This window comes from Notamacropus eugenii, chromosome X (genome assembly GCF_028372415.1).
Source record: "Notamacropus eugenii isolate mMacEug1 chromosome X, mMacEug1.pri_v2, whole genome shotgun sequence".
Classification (NCBI taxonomy): Eukaryota; Metazoa; Chordata; class Mammalia; order Diprotodontia; family Macropodidae; genus Notamacropus; species Notamacropus eugenii.
Window position 1 is genome coordinate 16,184,233 of NC_092879.1, and position 12,841 is coordinate 16,197,073.

The 12,841-nt window shown below is 43.2% G+C and overlaps 1 long non-coding RNA gene across 1 annotated transcript in view; it reads left to right on the forward strand.

Annotated features, from left to right (window-relative positions):
• The window catches only part of LOC140515578 (uncharacterized), a 385,043-nt gene that overhangs the window by 288,047 nt on the left and 84,155 nt on the right, over positions 1–12,841 (forward strand). Inside the window, exon 5 of the long non-coding RNA XR_011971089.1 lies at positions 9,278–10,592. This is a non-coding gene — a long non-coding RNA (uncharacterized lncRNA). The remainder of the gene's footprint in view (positions 1–9,277; positions 10,593–12,841) is intronic.

Here is a 12,841-nt window from a genome sequence, read left to right on the forward strand (position 1 = left end):
CAAGAACTATGTTTTTAACAGCATAGTTAGTGTTCCTAATCTCTAAACTGCCTGGATGAAAAGCTTGTAACACATAGAGACCTAGGGGAAGACCTGAAAACTGTGTGGAAACAGCATGAAGAACATGTGATCTCCCAAATCCTTTCACCTCCCAGCATTGTCCTAAAGACGTATTCATGCAGCCCGCAGCAGATGAGTTAACATCCTAATAATCTGATTGAGTTACAAAAGACAGTAATTTTGTGCAACGATCTGAAGAACATTACACAGTAAAGAATCAATAGCGCAATAGGTAAACTCCATCAAAAAGACTGACAGATGATTGATAACGAGCATAGCAATAAATCCTTCTATGGTGCTTTATGACATAAACAAGCCCTTTGCAAACATCTCATTTGTACCTTACCACCACCTTGCTACGTGTTTGCCACAGGTATTATCACCCGGTTTTACAGATATTAAAACTGAGGTGTAGAAAATTTAAGTGGCTTGCCCATGGTCACACACTGAGTAAAGCAGAACGTCAGTCTGGGGCTTGTGCATCCAATTCCAGGTGTCTCCCCACTATGCCAGTTTACTAGTGGCAGGGCAACTGGTGTTGGAGAGAACAAAGCACCCAATCCGATATACTATTGGAAAGAAATTGACTAAGTCACCTGGTAGAGACTGAGGCAGAAAAGCAGGTGTGGCCCCTTCTTGTCCAGACTCTGGAAGGTTTATATGACATAAAGATTTAGACCAGAGTACCCACACATAAATGGCAGGGGCAGACGCGCTGCCTCCCTGAGCGCCCCCTGTTCCTCCCCAACCTGCCGGATCTTTGTCCCCTCCTGCCTGGTGAAAGGAGGCTGAGCCCCGCCCCTTCCCTCCTCTGGGGCTTGTGAGGAATTCAAGTCCCATTCCAGGCTGCTGGTTTGTAGATGCTGCTATACTTCCCGTGCTCTTTCTTCCCTTTTGTGGAGCCCAGAACAGGCTCCCTCGACCTCCTCCTTCCCCTCTTTGACTTCCCCCTTCCGCTCTTTGTCCCCCCGTTCCTCTCTTTGTCGTTGTCCTCCCAGTTTCTGTAAAGGGGCTGACCTTCCACAACCCCAAGCTGAGTTCAGCTGCACCCCCCACCCGCCTCAGCCACATCACCTCCCCACGAAAGCCTGGGAGCCTAGGAAGCCCTGGGCCCACCTCCAAATGGAGAATGCACCTGCGGCCCCCTCCCCTAGATAGATTGGGTCAACAGGGACTGAGAGAAAGGACTGGGGTGAGGGGGCTCGGCACTGCTCTGGGCCTGATGTCAGAGACTCCCCTCCCTCTCCGTTCTCGGAGGAGACTACCCCCTCCCCGCACTGACGTCACCGTGCCCGCCCCCTCCCACCCTCTATAAAGTGTAAGTCTTCTTTGTCTGGAGGAGGATGTGAGTGGGGCGAACAAGAGCAGGTCTCCGTACCCCTCACCTACGTCCCTTCCCTTTATCCTCCACACCCCACCCTCCCCTGCCTTACCCCCATCTGCCCAGCATCTTACAGACTGACTGATCCTGAGGGTCCTGCTAGCGCCTGACTGACTCTAAGTAGGTAAGTGGCCCCTCCCTGCCCGTGCCTCAGCCTCTCCCTTTCTTCTCTTTGTCTTCTCTTCCCTCTGCCCTCCCCCCACCCCAATCATTTCTTGATTGGGATCTCGCTCCCCAATTGCTTTCCCTTGCTGCCCAGAAGGATGCGGGTAAGGTTGGGTGGAAGGGCCTGACATTATCAATTAATTTGTTTATGCGTGTGTTGTGTATGGAGGTAGGATAATCCGTGTGTGTGTGTGTGTGTGTGTGTGTGTGTGTGTGTGTGTGTGTGTGTGTGTGTGTGTCCGTGTGCGTGTTGAGGGCTGAACTTGTATGTGCTTTCTCCTCCAGGCCTGCTCCTACCTGGAGCTTCCTGCCTTCCCAGGCCTTTGTCTGCAGGTGGGGGCTTGGGCTTGGTTGGCTGCAATAGAGGACAGCAAGGGAGAAGCCGTTGGGGACACGCCCTCCTCTCCTCAAGTGGAGTTTCTCATCCTTTCTTCCTCCCATCCTTGGCTTGATCTCAGGCCTGGGCAAAGAGGAGACAGAATAGGAATTCTTCTCCTCCCCTTCTCCTGGTCATCTCTTTTGTTTAGTGTTGTTTCATTGAATCCTGGATTTATTTTTGTTCTGGTTTGAAGTAGAATCTGGTGAAAGGGGTTTTTCCAGGCACTTTGTGGTTGAACAGAGAGAGGGGACTGTCCCTGATCCTGGAGATCTCTATGATTTATGGAAAGAAAAAGAGAGATGTTTTAATGTGCACTTCTCTCATCGTGAGGAATTTGGCCCATTTTGTCACAGGGTTATTGTTAGCTTGAATTTCTTCCTTTGAAAGCTTCCTGTTCCTTTGACTATTGAAGAATGCCTCTTAATCTTAAAAAATGGAATCAGTTTCTTCTATGTCTTGCCTATGCAGCAGACCTCAGAGAACGTTATTGAAAGGATGTTTTTCCTCATTTCACTGTATCCCATGTTTGTACAAAAACATTTCAACCTTATAGAAGCAGAATCATCCGTTTAACTTTCTGTGTTTCTCTCTGCTGCTGTTCTGTCATAACCTCTTCCCTTAATAGATGTGACAAGCAATTTGCTCCTTGTTCCTCTGAGTTGCAGTTGATTCCTCTTTTACACCTAATCCATGTACCTTTTAGTAGTTTAATTTGAATGGCTAACTGCTTTTCCCTTATCCCATGTGTTTTTTTACATATTGAATAATGTGTCCTCCCCTGGCCATCCTCCCTTTAACTTTTAACTCTGGATTTGTTAAGCATGATTTGATTTGATTTGATTGGCTTGCTTCTGTACTTTGCATAGCTAATCTTTTCTATTGACCACCCTTTCAATTTTTAACAAGTTCTAAATGTTTTCCGGATTGCTAGGTATTCTGCAGGGCCTGAAGACAGGAAGATGCATCTCCTTCAGTTCAATCCTGGCTGCAGAAACTTACCACCTTCATGACCCTGGGCGAGTCACAATCCTGTTTCCCTCAGTTCCTCATCTGTGCAATGAGATGCAGAAGGAAATGGAAACCACTCCAGTATCTGGTCAGGGAAAGCCAGGCAGGACTGAGCAACAGTGAAAATTGGTTTCATAATCACTGATCTATAGCAGAGTTTGAGATCTCCTTCTGATAATCTCTAACCTCACATCCCATTTTCTCCTTCCTCCCTCCAAATATCTCCCTTGAGATATTTGACCTCTTTCTAAGCATTTTTTGATGATTGCATTTTCTTCTATCACCTGGGTATCCCTGTCTTCCTGCCTCTCTTCATCCTCCAGAGTCATGTCATGTAACAAATTGTCTTTTTGTTTCAGGGACGAAAAGAAAAACAAGCCCAACTGATCAATGCATTCAGGTAAAGGTGTGCAATGGGTGACACCTGTGGACCTCTCACCTCCTGGATGGGGTAGGGTGATGCTGTCTCCTCATCATTCCTTTTCAGGCCCACTTGATCTAGAATATTTTGTTAAGGGTACTTTCGCACACGTGGCTAAAACCCATTGTTAGAGGATGGGGGTGGGAGCAGTGAGTGGGGGAGGAATATCTGAAGCTTCAGATATTTTCACACTTTTCACACTGCTGTTTTCAGTCCTAGTTCTGAAGGTGAAAAATAATTAAATTCCAATAAAATAATGGAATATTATCACACAGTAAGAAATACCTTAATGAAGTGTTTCTGACAAACTGGAGACATCCAGTATCAAGAATCATAAGCCTGTTATATGGATAAAGGTTTAGACTTGCTCTTCTCGGCTCTACAGGTCATAACCATGAGCAATAGCTGGAAATTATGAAGGGGCCAATTTAGGCCTAATATCAGGAAAACCTTCCTAAACATGAGCATTCTCCAAAAGTGTAATGGGCTCACTTGAAGAGGTGGTGGTTCCCTCTCCTTGGGAGGATTCAAGGAAAAGCTGAATGACCTTTTGTCTCTTAGACTGGAAATTCCTTTGCTATATAGTTTGGATGTGATGCCTGCTGTGATCCCTTCCAGCTCTCAAGTTTTGTGCAACTTATGTGAACCAAGGCTGTCAGGGAAATCTGAGGACAACATTTCGATTTTATAGTAATATGTTATTTTCCCCCAGTTGCCTGTAAAGGTGATTTTTAATATTCATTTAAAAAGTTTTGAGTTCCAAATTTTCTCTCTCCTTCCCTCACCTTCCCCATAAGTGAGGAAGCAATCTGGTATGGCTCCTATATGTTCAATGATAAAAGTCCTATTTCTCGATTAGTTATGTTGTAAAAGAATGTATAGAACCAAAGGCAAAAATACAGGAAAAAATACAGAAAGTGTAAAAGAGTATGCTTTGATCTTCATTTAGACTTCATCAGTTCTTTCACTGGAGGTACACACCACTTTTCGTCATAAATACTTTGGTACTGTCTTGAAGAATTGTCTTGTGGAGAACAGCTAAGTCCTTCACAGTTGATCATCATATAGTATTGCTGTTACTGTGTACACTGTTCTCCTGCTTCTAGTCCATTCATTTTCATCAATTCAGACTACAATTCCAGGTCAATCTGAAATCTGGGTGCTCATCATTTCTGATGCAACTGTAATATTGCATTCCATTGATACGTCACAGCTTCTTCAGCCATTCCCCAGACGATGTCCATCCCCTCAATTTCCAGTTTTTTCCACCAAAGAAAGTCCTGTTACAAGTATTTTTGTACAAATAGGTCCTTTCCCCCTTTTTAATCTCTTTAGGATATAGACTGAGGAGTGGTATTGAGGCATGAAGGGTATGCACCATTTCAGAGCCCTTTAGGCATATTTCTGAAATGTTCGCCAGAATAGTTTCATAAGTTCCCAACTCCACCAATAGTGCAGTACGGTGCCAATTTTTGACATCCCCTCCAACATTTATTATTTTCTTTTTTTGTAACATTAACCAGTCTCCTAGGTGTGAGCTAGCACTTCAACTTGTTTACATTTGCATTTCTCTAATCAGTACTGATGCAGAGAATTTTTTTTCCCTGTGAAGACATACAGCTTTCTTTTCTTTCATCTGAAAACTGCCATTTCATACTCTTTAACAATTAATTAATTGGGGAATAACTTGTATTCTTATCAATATAATGCAGTTCCCTGTATATGTGAAGGAGTCTTTTATCAAAGATACTTTTGTGTAAAAATGGCTTCCAGCTTTCTGCTTTCTTGCTAATGGTGGTTGCATTGGTTTTGTTTCTGCAAAACCTTTTTAAGTTAATGCAATTAAAATTATACATTTCTCTCTCATAATTTCTTATATCTCTTGTGGGATAATAAAATCTACCCTTCTGTATAGATCTGACAGGTTAAACCTATTCCTGGCTCTCCCCATTAACTTATGGTATCACTTCTTATGTTTAAATCATCTGCTCATTTTGATCTTGCCTTATTGTTGTAGAGTCATGCATCCACCTTCCTGGAAGAGGACCAATGACATCAGTAGGGTGATGCCTTGAGTTACAAGAGAATTGAATGTGAGGCAAGGATGGGTAAAGTCATCTTCTCCTCCAGAGTCATGTGAGGGCAGTGACGAGACATAGGTCAGCACAACGAGATGGCACCACATACAGGGGGAGGTCTTTCCCTTTTTAAGCTAAGTTCTTTCCAAGTCTCAGTTTGCCTGAGGCAACTCCAATTTAGTGATTCAAGGAGACGTTAAAAAGAGGCAAAGATGTTCTAGTTTTCCTGAACACACAAAAAAAATCAATCTGGGAGGGGAAGACCCTTAGGGTTTGTGGTCAGAACAGAATCAATTGCTATCTCCATTCACTTTTCTCCAGAATTCTATCATATATAACTTTTCTAAATTTCTAATCTCTACTTAAGCCCTTTCTTCATCTTGTGGCAAGATTTTACTTGTGCTGAGAGGCAAGAATTGAGGATCCCCACTAGTAATTTTCTGTCAGTTTTTTCCAATATCTCATTAACTAAATAATTGATGTTATCCTATTTGTGTATACATGTATAGTATTGATATTACTTCTTTATCTCTGGTATCTTTTAGCAAGTATTTTTCATTAGATCTCTTTGTACTTTTGCTTTGTCTGAGATGTAGATTGTTATCTCTGCTTTGTTTTTTCTTACTTCAGCTGAAGCATAATATGTTCTGCTCTGACCTTTACCTTTACTTTGCATATATCTCTGCTTCAAATATGCTTCTTGTAAACGATCTAGTATGGGATTATGGCTTGTAATCCACTCTGCTATCTGTTTCTTTTCTACGGGGACTTCATCCCATTCACCTCTAGAGTAATGATGACTAACTGTATTGACCCTGTTTATACTTTTCTTTCACTCTCCTAGCACCCTGTTCCTCCTCACTAGTGTTTTGATTCTGTCTATCCCCTCCCTTCTATCAAGCACCCATGTTTTCTTATCCCCTCCTTTCTTATTTCCCTACATTGTGAGATAGAACTCTATGCCCAACTGAATGTGGATGTCATTTCCTCTCTAAGTCAAGGCTGTTGAGAGGATTCAAGCAATGCCCACCTCCTCCCTTCTTTCCTTCCCCTGCAATAGGTCTTTTGCATCTTTAAATGTGATATTAGCTACTCCATTCTTCCTCTCCCTCCTTACTTCTCTCAGTGCAGTCCAACTTCTCACCCTTCGCATTTTTTGTATACTGCGTTGACATCAATTTATAGCCACACGAGTAGAGATTCACTTCTTAAGAGTTGGAAATGTCGACTGGGGCCCAGCCAAGATGGCAGAATTAAAAGCAGGGCCTCATTTGAGCTTTCCCACAAAACCCTTCAAATACCTGTCAAAAAGGGCTCTAATCAAATTCTAGAGAAGAAGAACACACAAAACGAAGGAGTGAAAGAAATTTCCAGCCCAAGACCACTTGGATGGTTGAGAGGAAAGGTCTGTTTCATCAGCCTAGGAGACAACAGCACTCCAGCATGAGCCAAGTTAGCGGAGAATGAGGGCTCCAGCAAATTCAGACCAAGACGCAGGGGACTGAATCACTACCAGCTGTACTGGTTTGTGCAGTGCTTACAGTGAGGAAGAAGTGGGTTCAGATCCTGATTCTAATACTAACAGATTTAGTGACTCTGAGCAGGTCTTTTAACCTCTCCCCACCATTTTGGTACGGTTCTGGGAAAATTAAACTCAGTGTTGAGAGGGTTTCCCTTAGGCTCTCCTGTTTCAGTTCCAGAGGGAACAAACTTGTTAGGACACGCACCATCCAAGCAATGGAATTCCTTAGATATACGCTAACGGGAATGTGTGCGACTCCAAAGAAAGAAACAGGCTAGAACACCAGCGATGATTATATGTGTTAGGCTTAGTGGGTCTCATTGTGTTGTAGTAAGGGAATTTACTCATGAGACCAGCCCTATGGTGGCAAAGGAACAGAGTGTTGCATCCTGCACTGCCCATGGGTCAGGCCAGGCATTGTGGGAGGAGAACAAAAAGGGCCACAAGCCAGGGATGACTGGTGGTTGTTTTTATTTGTTCCAAGTTTTCCCATGGGACAGCTGAAGCTTCTCTTGCTGCTTACTTTAAAGGTAGTTTACCTTCTCTATCTCCCAGACCCTTGCAAACACTGTACATAAAGTTACTTGGGGAGTTCCTAACTCAGGAAGAGCTTTTCCACAGGGTGGATGGTGAATGTAGGAGGGACTGAGCCCTTGTGGAACTTCCCTGCAATAAGAATGAGCTCTTTTCTTATCCTTCCTAGGCCTCAAGGCAGCCTCCTGGACAATGGCTTGGCAGTAGTCTTCTAGGATCTCTGACTCTTTCCATCTCAGTGGTTCACTGGTTAGAGCACTGGGCTTGGAGTTAGGAAGACATGAGTTCAAATCCAGCCTTGGGCACCTATATGTTATGGCACATTGGGCAAGGGGAAGTCCAAGTGTTCCAAGTCAAGCACTCTTTCATCTTTCTGCCTCCTCAGTAAATTTCGCAACCCATCTTAAATCTGTCTGTGACCTTACTGAGTGGTCTGGGGTACTGAGAGGTGAAGTGACTTGACTGTGGTCATGGTGCTAGCATGGAAGTGAGGGAGGACTTGAACTCTGAGCCCTTCTGACTCTGCAGCAGAGATTCTGGGGCCTCAGGGAATCCCTCTTTTCCATGCACACACAATTCAAGCATCATCTCATCCATGAAGCCTTTCTTCATTCCAGCTTCTAGTGGCCTGGCTCCCAGACTGCCTTGCACTTTGCCTTTATTTTCTCTTTTTTCCCCATATACTTCTATGTGTGTTTTTGTCTCTTTACAACCTAAGCTTCTAGTGGTTAAGGACTGCACGTCTTCAGAACCTAGGCCTGTGCCTTTTTTGCAGGAGGTACTTAAGAAATGCTTCTTGATTGCTATATTAAGCCAACTCTCTCTTTTGTGCCCAACATATGAGAGGAGCTGAATCTATAACTAAGGACTGAATAAAATCCTGAGTTGTGGATCTAAGCTAGAGTAAATGATAATGAATATAATCACATATTTTATAGAGTGTCATTTGTAATTTTCATTACTCATCATTTTATTATTTCAGTGATCGTATTTACTTCATGCTTTCCCTTATAGTTTAATTAGATACGTGTTGTGAGGTGTTGATCGCCTGTCAAATTCCCGTCAAACTACTTTACACTTATGCCATCTGTTTTTGTTGTTGTTCTGAGTACGGAGTTCTTGCATTGTTTAAATGGACGGTTGGGCAAGAGAGGGTGGCAGGAAGGGGATGACACACATGTGATGGGAGGGGGCCAGGAGGTGGTTGAAGGACACACGGTGGCCAGGAACCAAGAAGCCAGAGCAGGAGGATCAGACAATGGCGGGGCCAGGCACATGATGGCCTGGTGAGAATCTAGAAGAAGAAAAAGCAGGGGATAGACACATCGAGTCTGGACATGGCCACACTCAGGAAAGGACAAGCTCTTATGCATGCTCAGAAGAAAGACACCCAGTACCCAAGGATGAATGCACAGAAGACAGCCCTGCAGATGCCAGATACACAGATAAATTGACAGAGCAGCCAAAACTCTCCTCTCTCAGCACTGGCAGTCTCAAGTCAAGCACTTATCCTGAGGCTGCAGAGCTTGAAGGAATCACTCTGCACCTCCAAAGCTCCTTTCTTTCCCCTCCTCACCTCTCTATGAATGGCCCTTTAGAAACTTCACCTCACATAAAACTTTTTATTGCTGTTTCCTCTATCTGATATCACAGTATACCGCGTATCCCCCCCTCCCTCTCCTTCTCCCTGAGAGTCATGTTGAGTGACAAATGATACTTTTTGTTGTAGGAGGGAAAAGCAGTCAACTAGACTACACAGAGGAAAAGATAATTGAGGCAGAAGACACACTCTCTGACAACATTCCAGTTACTACACGCTTACTCTCTGTGGAAACACATCTACCCTCCCAACACTCAGAGGAAAAGATAATTGTGCCAGGAGACGCACTCTGAGAACATTCCAGTTACTATGGGCTTACTCTCTGGGGAAGCACATCTGAACTCAGAATATTCAGTGGATGAGATGCTTATGGGTGGAGACACAAACTCTGAGAACATTCAACTTACTACAGGCTTGCTCTCTGGGGAAGCACATCTACTCTCTGAACATTCAGAGGAAAAGATACTTGTGGCAGGAGACAGTCTCTCTGAGAACATTCCAGTTACTACAGGCTTACTCTCTGGGGAAGCACATCTAACATCAGAATATTCAGTGGATGAGATGCTTATGGGTGGAGACACAAACTCTGAGAACATTCAACTTACTACAGGCTTGCTCTCTGGGGAAGCACATCTACTCTCTGAACATTCAGAGGAAAAGATACTTGTGGCAGGAGACAGTCTCTCTGAGAACATTCCAGTTACTACAGGCTTACTCTCTGGGGAAGCACATCTAACATCAGAATATTCAGTGGATGAGATGCTTATGGGTGGAGACACAAACTCTGAGAACATTCAACTTACTACAGGCTTACTCTCTGGGGAAGCACATCTACTCTCTGAACATTCAGAGGAAAAGATACTTGTGGCAGGAGACAGTCTCTCTGAGAACATGCCAGTTACTACAGGCTTACTCTCTGGGGAAGCACATCTAACATCAGAATATTCAGTGGATGAGATGCTTATGGGTGGAGACACAAACTCTGAGAACATTTTACTTACTACAGGCTTGCTCTCTGGGGAAGCACATCTACTCTCTGAACATTCAGAGGAAAAGATACTTGTGGCAGGGGACAGTCTCTCTGGGAACATTCCAGTTACTACAGGCTTAGTCTTTGGGGAAGCACATCTAGCCTCCGAACACTCAGCAGACAAGACATTTGGGGCTGAAGACACAATCTGAGAACATTCTGCTTACTACAGGCTTGCTTTCTGGGGAACCACCTCTACTCTCTGAACATTCAGAGGAAAAGATACTTGTGGCAGAAGACGCTCTCGTTAACAACATTCCACTTACTATGGGTTTGCTTTCTGGGGAAACACATCTAGAAAAACATAATGAACATTTAATGAAATGGAGGCCTCTGAAGCATTCCTGATGAAAAGACCAGAGCTGAAGAGAAAATGTGACTTTCAAGTACAAGACTCAAAAGAAGCATTGAAAGGTAAATATGAAAGAGAAATCTTAAGTGGCTCAATAAGTTTAAGCAGTGTACGTTACTTGAAAGCAAGATGAAATGCATATCTTCTAAGAATGCAATCATTATTCAAGTAGGTAGAAGGATCCTCTCTGGAAAGAGCGTTTGAGAGTGAGCCAATTAGGTAGGGATGATGCAAAACAAATAGGGGAGAAATATGGACACTCTGGGACAGGTTAGAAAGAAGAGAAAGCATGGGGAAGATGACCTCACATGAAATATGCATGCAAGGTAGAGGTTTTACACTGGGTTGGAAAATGCTGGCATGGGAGGGGATGTCACACAGACCATGCTTGCACCTCAGCCATCTAAATTCATTCAAGAAGGGAAAATACATATTGATTCAATTGGTCCTAAAGTTCTATCTTACCCAACAGGTAAGTAGGAGAAGGGGATAAGACAAAGAAATAGTAATAAAAAGGTGATCAGATAAAAGAAGGCAGTGTCCATATACAAAATACATATTAGAGGAAGGACAGGATAAAAAAAGAGAGTAGGAAAAACAGAAATAAATAGGATGCAGGGAAATGCAAAATCAGTAATCCTAGCAGTGTCAGAGGGATGAACTCATTCATAAAATGGAAGTAGGTAGCAAAATGGATTAGAAAGCCGTATAGAATTCTAGGAAACTTATTTATAAAAGGCCTCTGGAAAACACTGAATGGGAATAGAAAGGAGTGCAGACAGATGTTGCTTTATGTAAATTCATAGTACAAAAATTGAACTTTATGTAAGGAATTCGATAAGAAATCTACATTCCCAAGGTATCACCTATGTAAATTTTACCAGAGAGCAGTGAGATCTCTTTCTGCTCCTGCCCCTGGGCTTGGAACTCTGTCACCTCCTACCTGCCACCTCCCACAAAGGCTTTAAAAAGTCTTCCATGTGAAAGCAGCAGAGACCTGCAGAAAGCCACCAGCATGGCTGGATCAGGGCTTGGATTGAGAACTCCAGCGCTAAGAGAGGAGACCTTGGTTTCAGTTGGCCGACCCACCAGAGAGTTCGGTTGCTGATTTGGGGAATTTAGTGCATCCCCCTTGGGGTACCCTGTGTCGGGCCTTCACCTGCGTATTCCGTGTCCAGGCCCCATCTGTCTGCCTGCCTGTATATTCTTCCTCCTGCTCTTGCTTCTCCGCGCGCAGCCACTCCTCGTCCATATCCTGGAACAGTGTGCCAGCCCCTCCTCCTTGGGGCACAGGCCCCTCCTACCTCCCTCCTGTTGAATGGGAAAATTCACATTATCTAAAGGGTCTGCAGAATGGTTCAATTTCTTTTAATATTTACTTCATACTTTATTATCTCCAATGACATGTAACATTTTTATCATTGATTTTTCAAATTTTAAATTTCAAATTCTCTCCCTTGAGCCCTTCTCACCCCGCTCATTGGGAAGTCAAGTAATCTGATATAGCTTTTACATGTGTTGTCATGTAAAATACATATCTTTATTACTCTTCTTGTAAAAGGAAACATAGACTAAAAAAACACGTTGGAGAAAAATTGAGAAGGTTAGAAGGACGCATACTTTGATCTGTTTTCAGACACCATCACTTCTTTCTCTGGGAATGGATAGCATTTTTCATCCTAAGTCCTTCAGAGTGGTCTTGGATCACTGAAATGTTCAGAATAGCTAAGTTCTTCACGACCGATCATCTGACAGTATTGCTGTTACTGTGTACAAGGTTCTCCTCGTTCTCCTCATTTCACTTTGCATTAGTTCATGGAAGTCTTTCTAGGTTTTTTGAGAACACCCTGCTCATAATTTTTACTCTATGATAGTATTCCATTTCCATCATTTATCACAATTTTTCAGCCATTCCAGAATTCATGGCTATCCCCTCAATATCCAATCCATTCCTACCAGACAGTAGCTTCTATAGGTATGTTGTACACATTAGTCTGTTACCTTTTTTATTTCCTTTTAAAATCCCCTTTGGATAAAATCTTAGCAGTGGTATTGGCAACTTGAAGGCTCTGCGTGACTTTGTAGCCTTTGGTTATAATTCCAAATTTCTCTCAAAAACGGTTGGATCTGTTCACACTTCTACCAACAGAGTGTTAATGTCTCAATTTTCCCACTCCTCTAAATCATTTGTCATTTTTCTTTTCTGTCTAATTAGCCACATAAATAGGTCGGAGGAAGTAGCTCAGAACTTTTTAAACTTGCATTTCTGCAATCAGTAGTGATATACAGAATTTTTTCACGTGACTGTAGA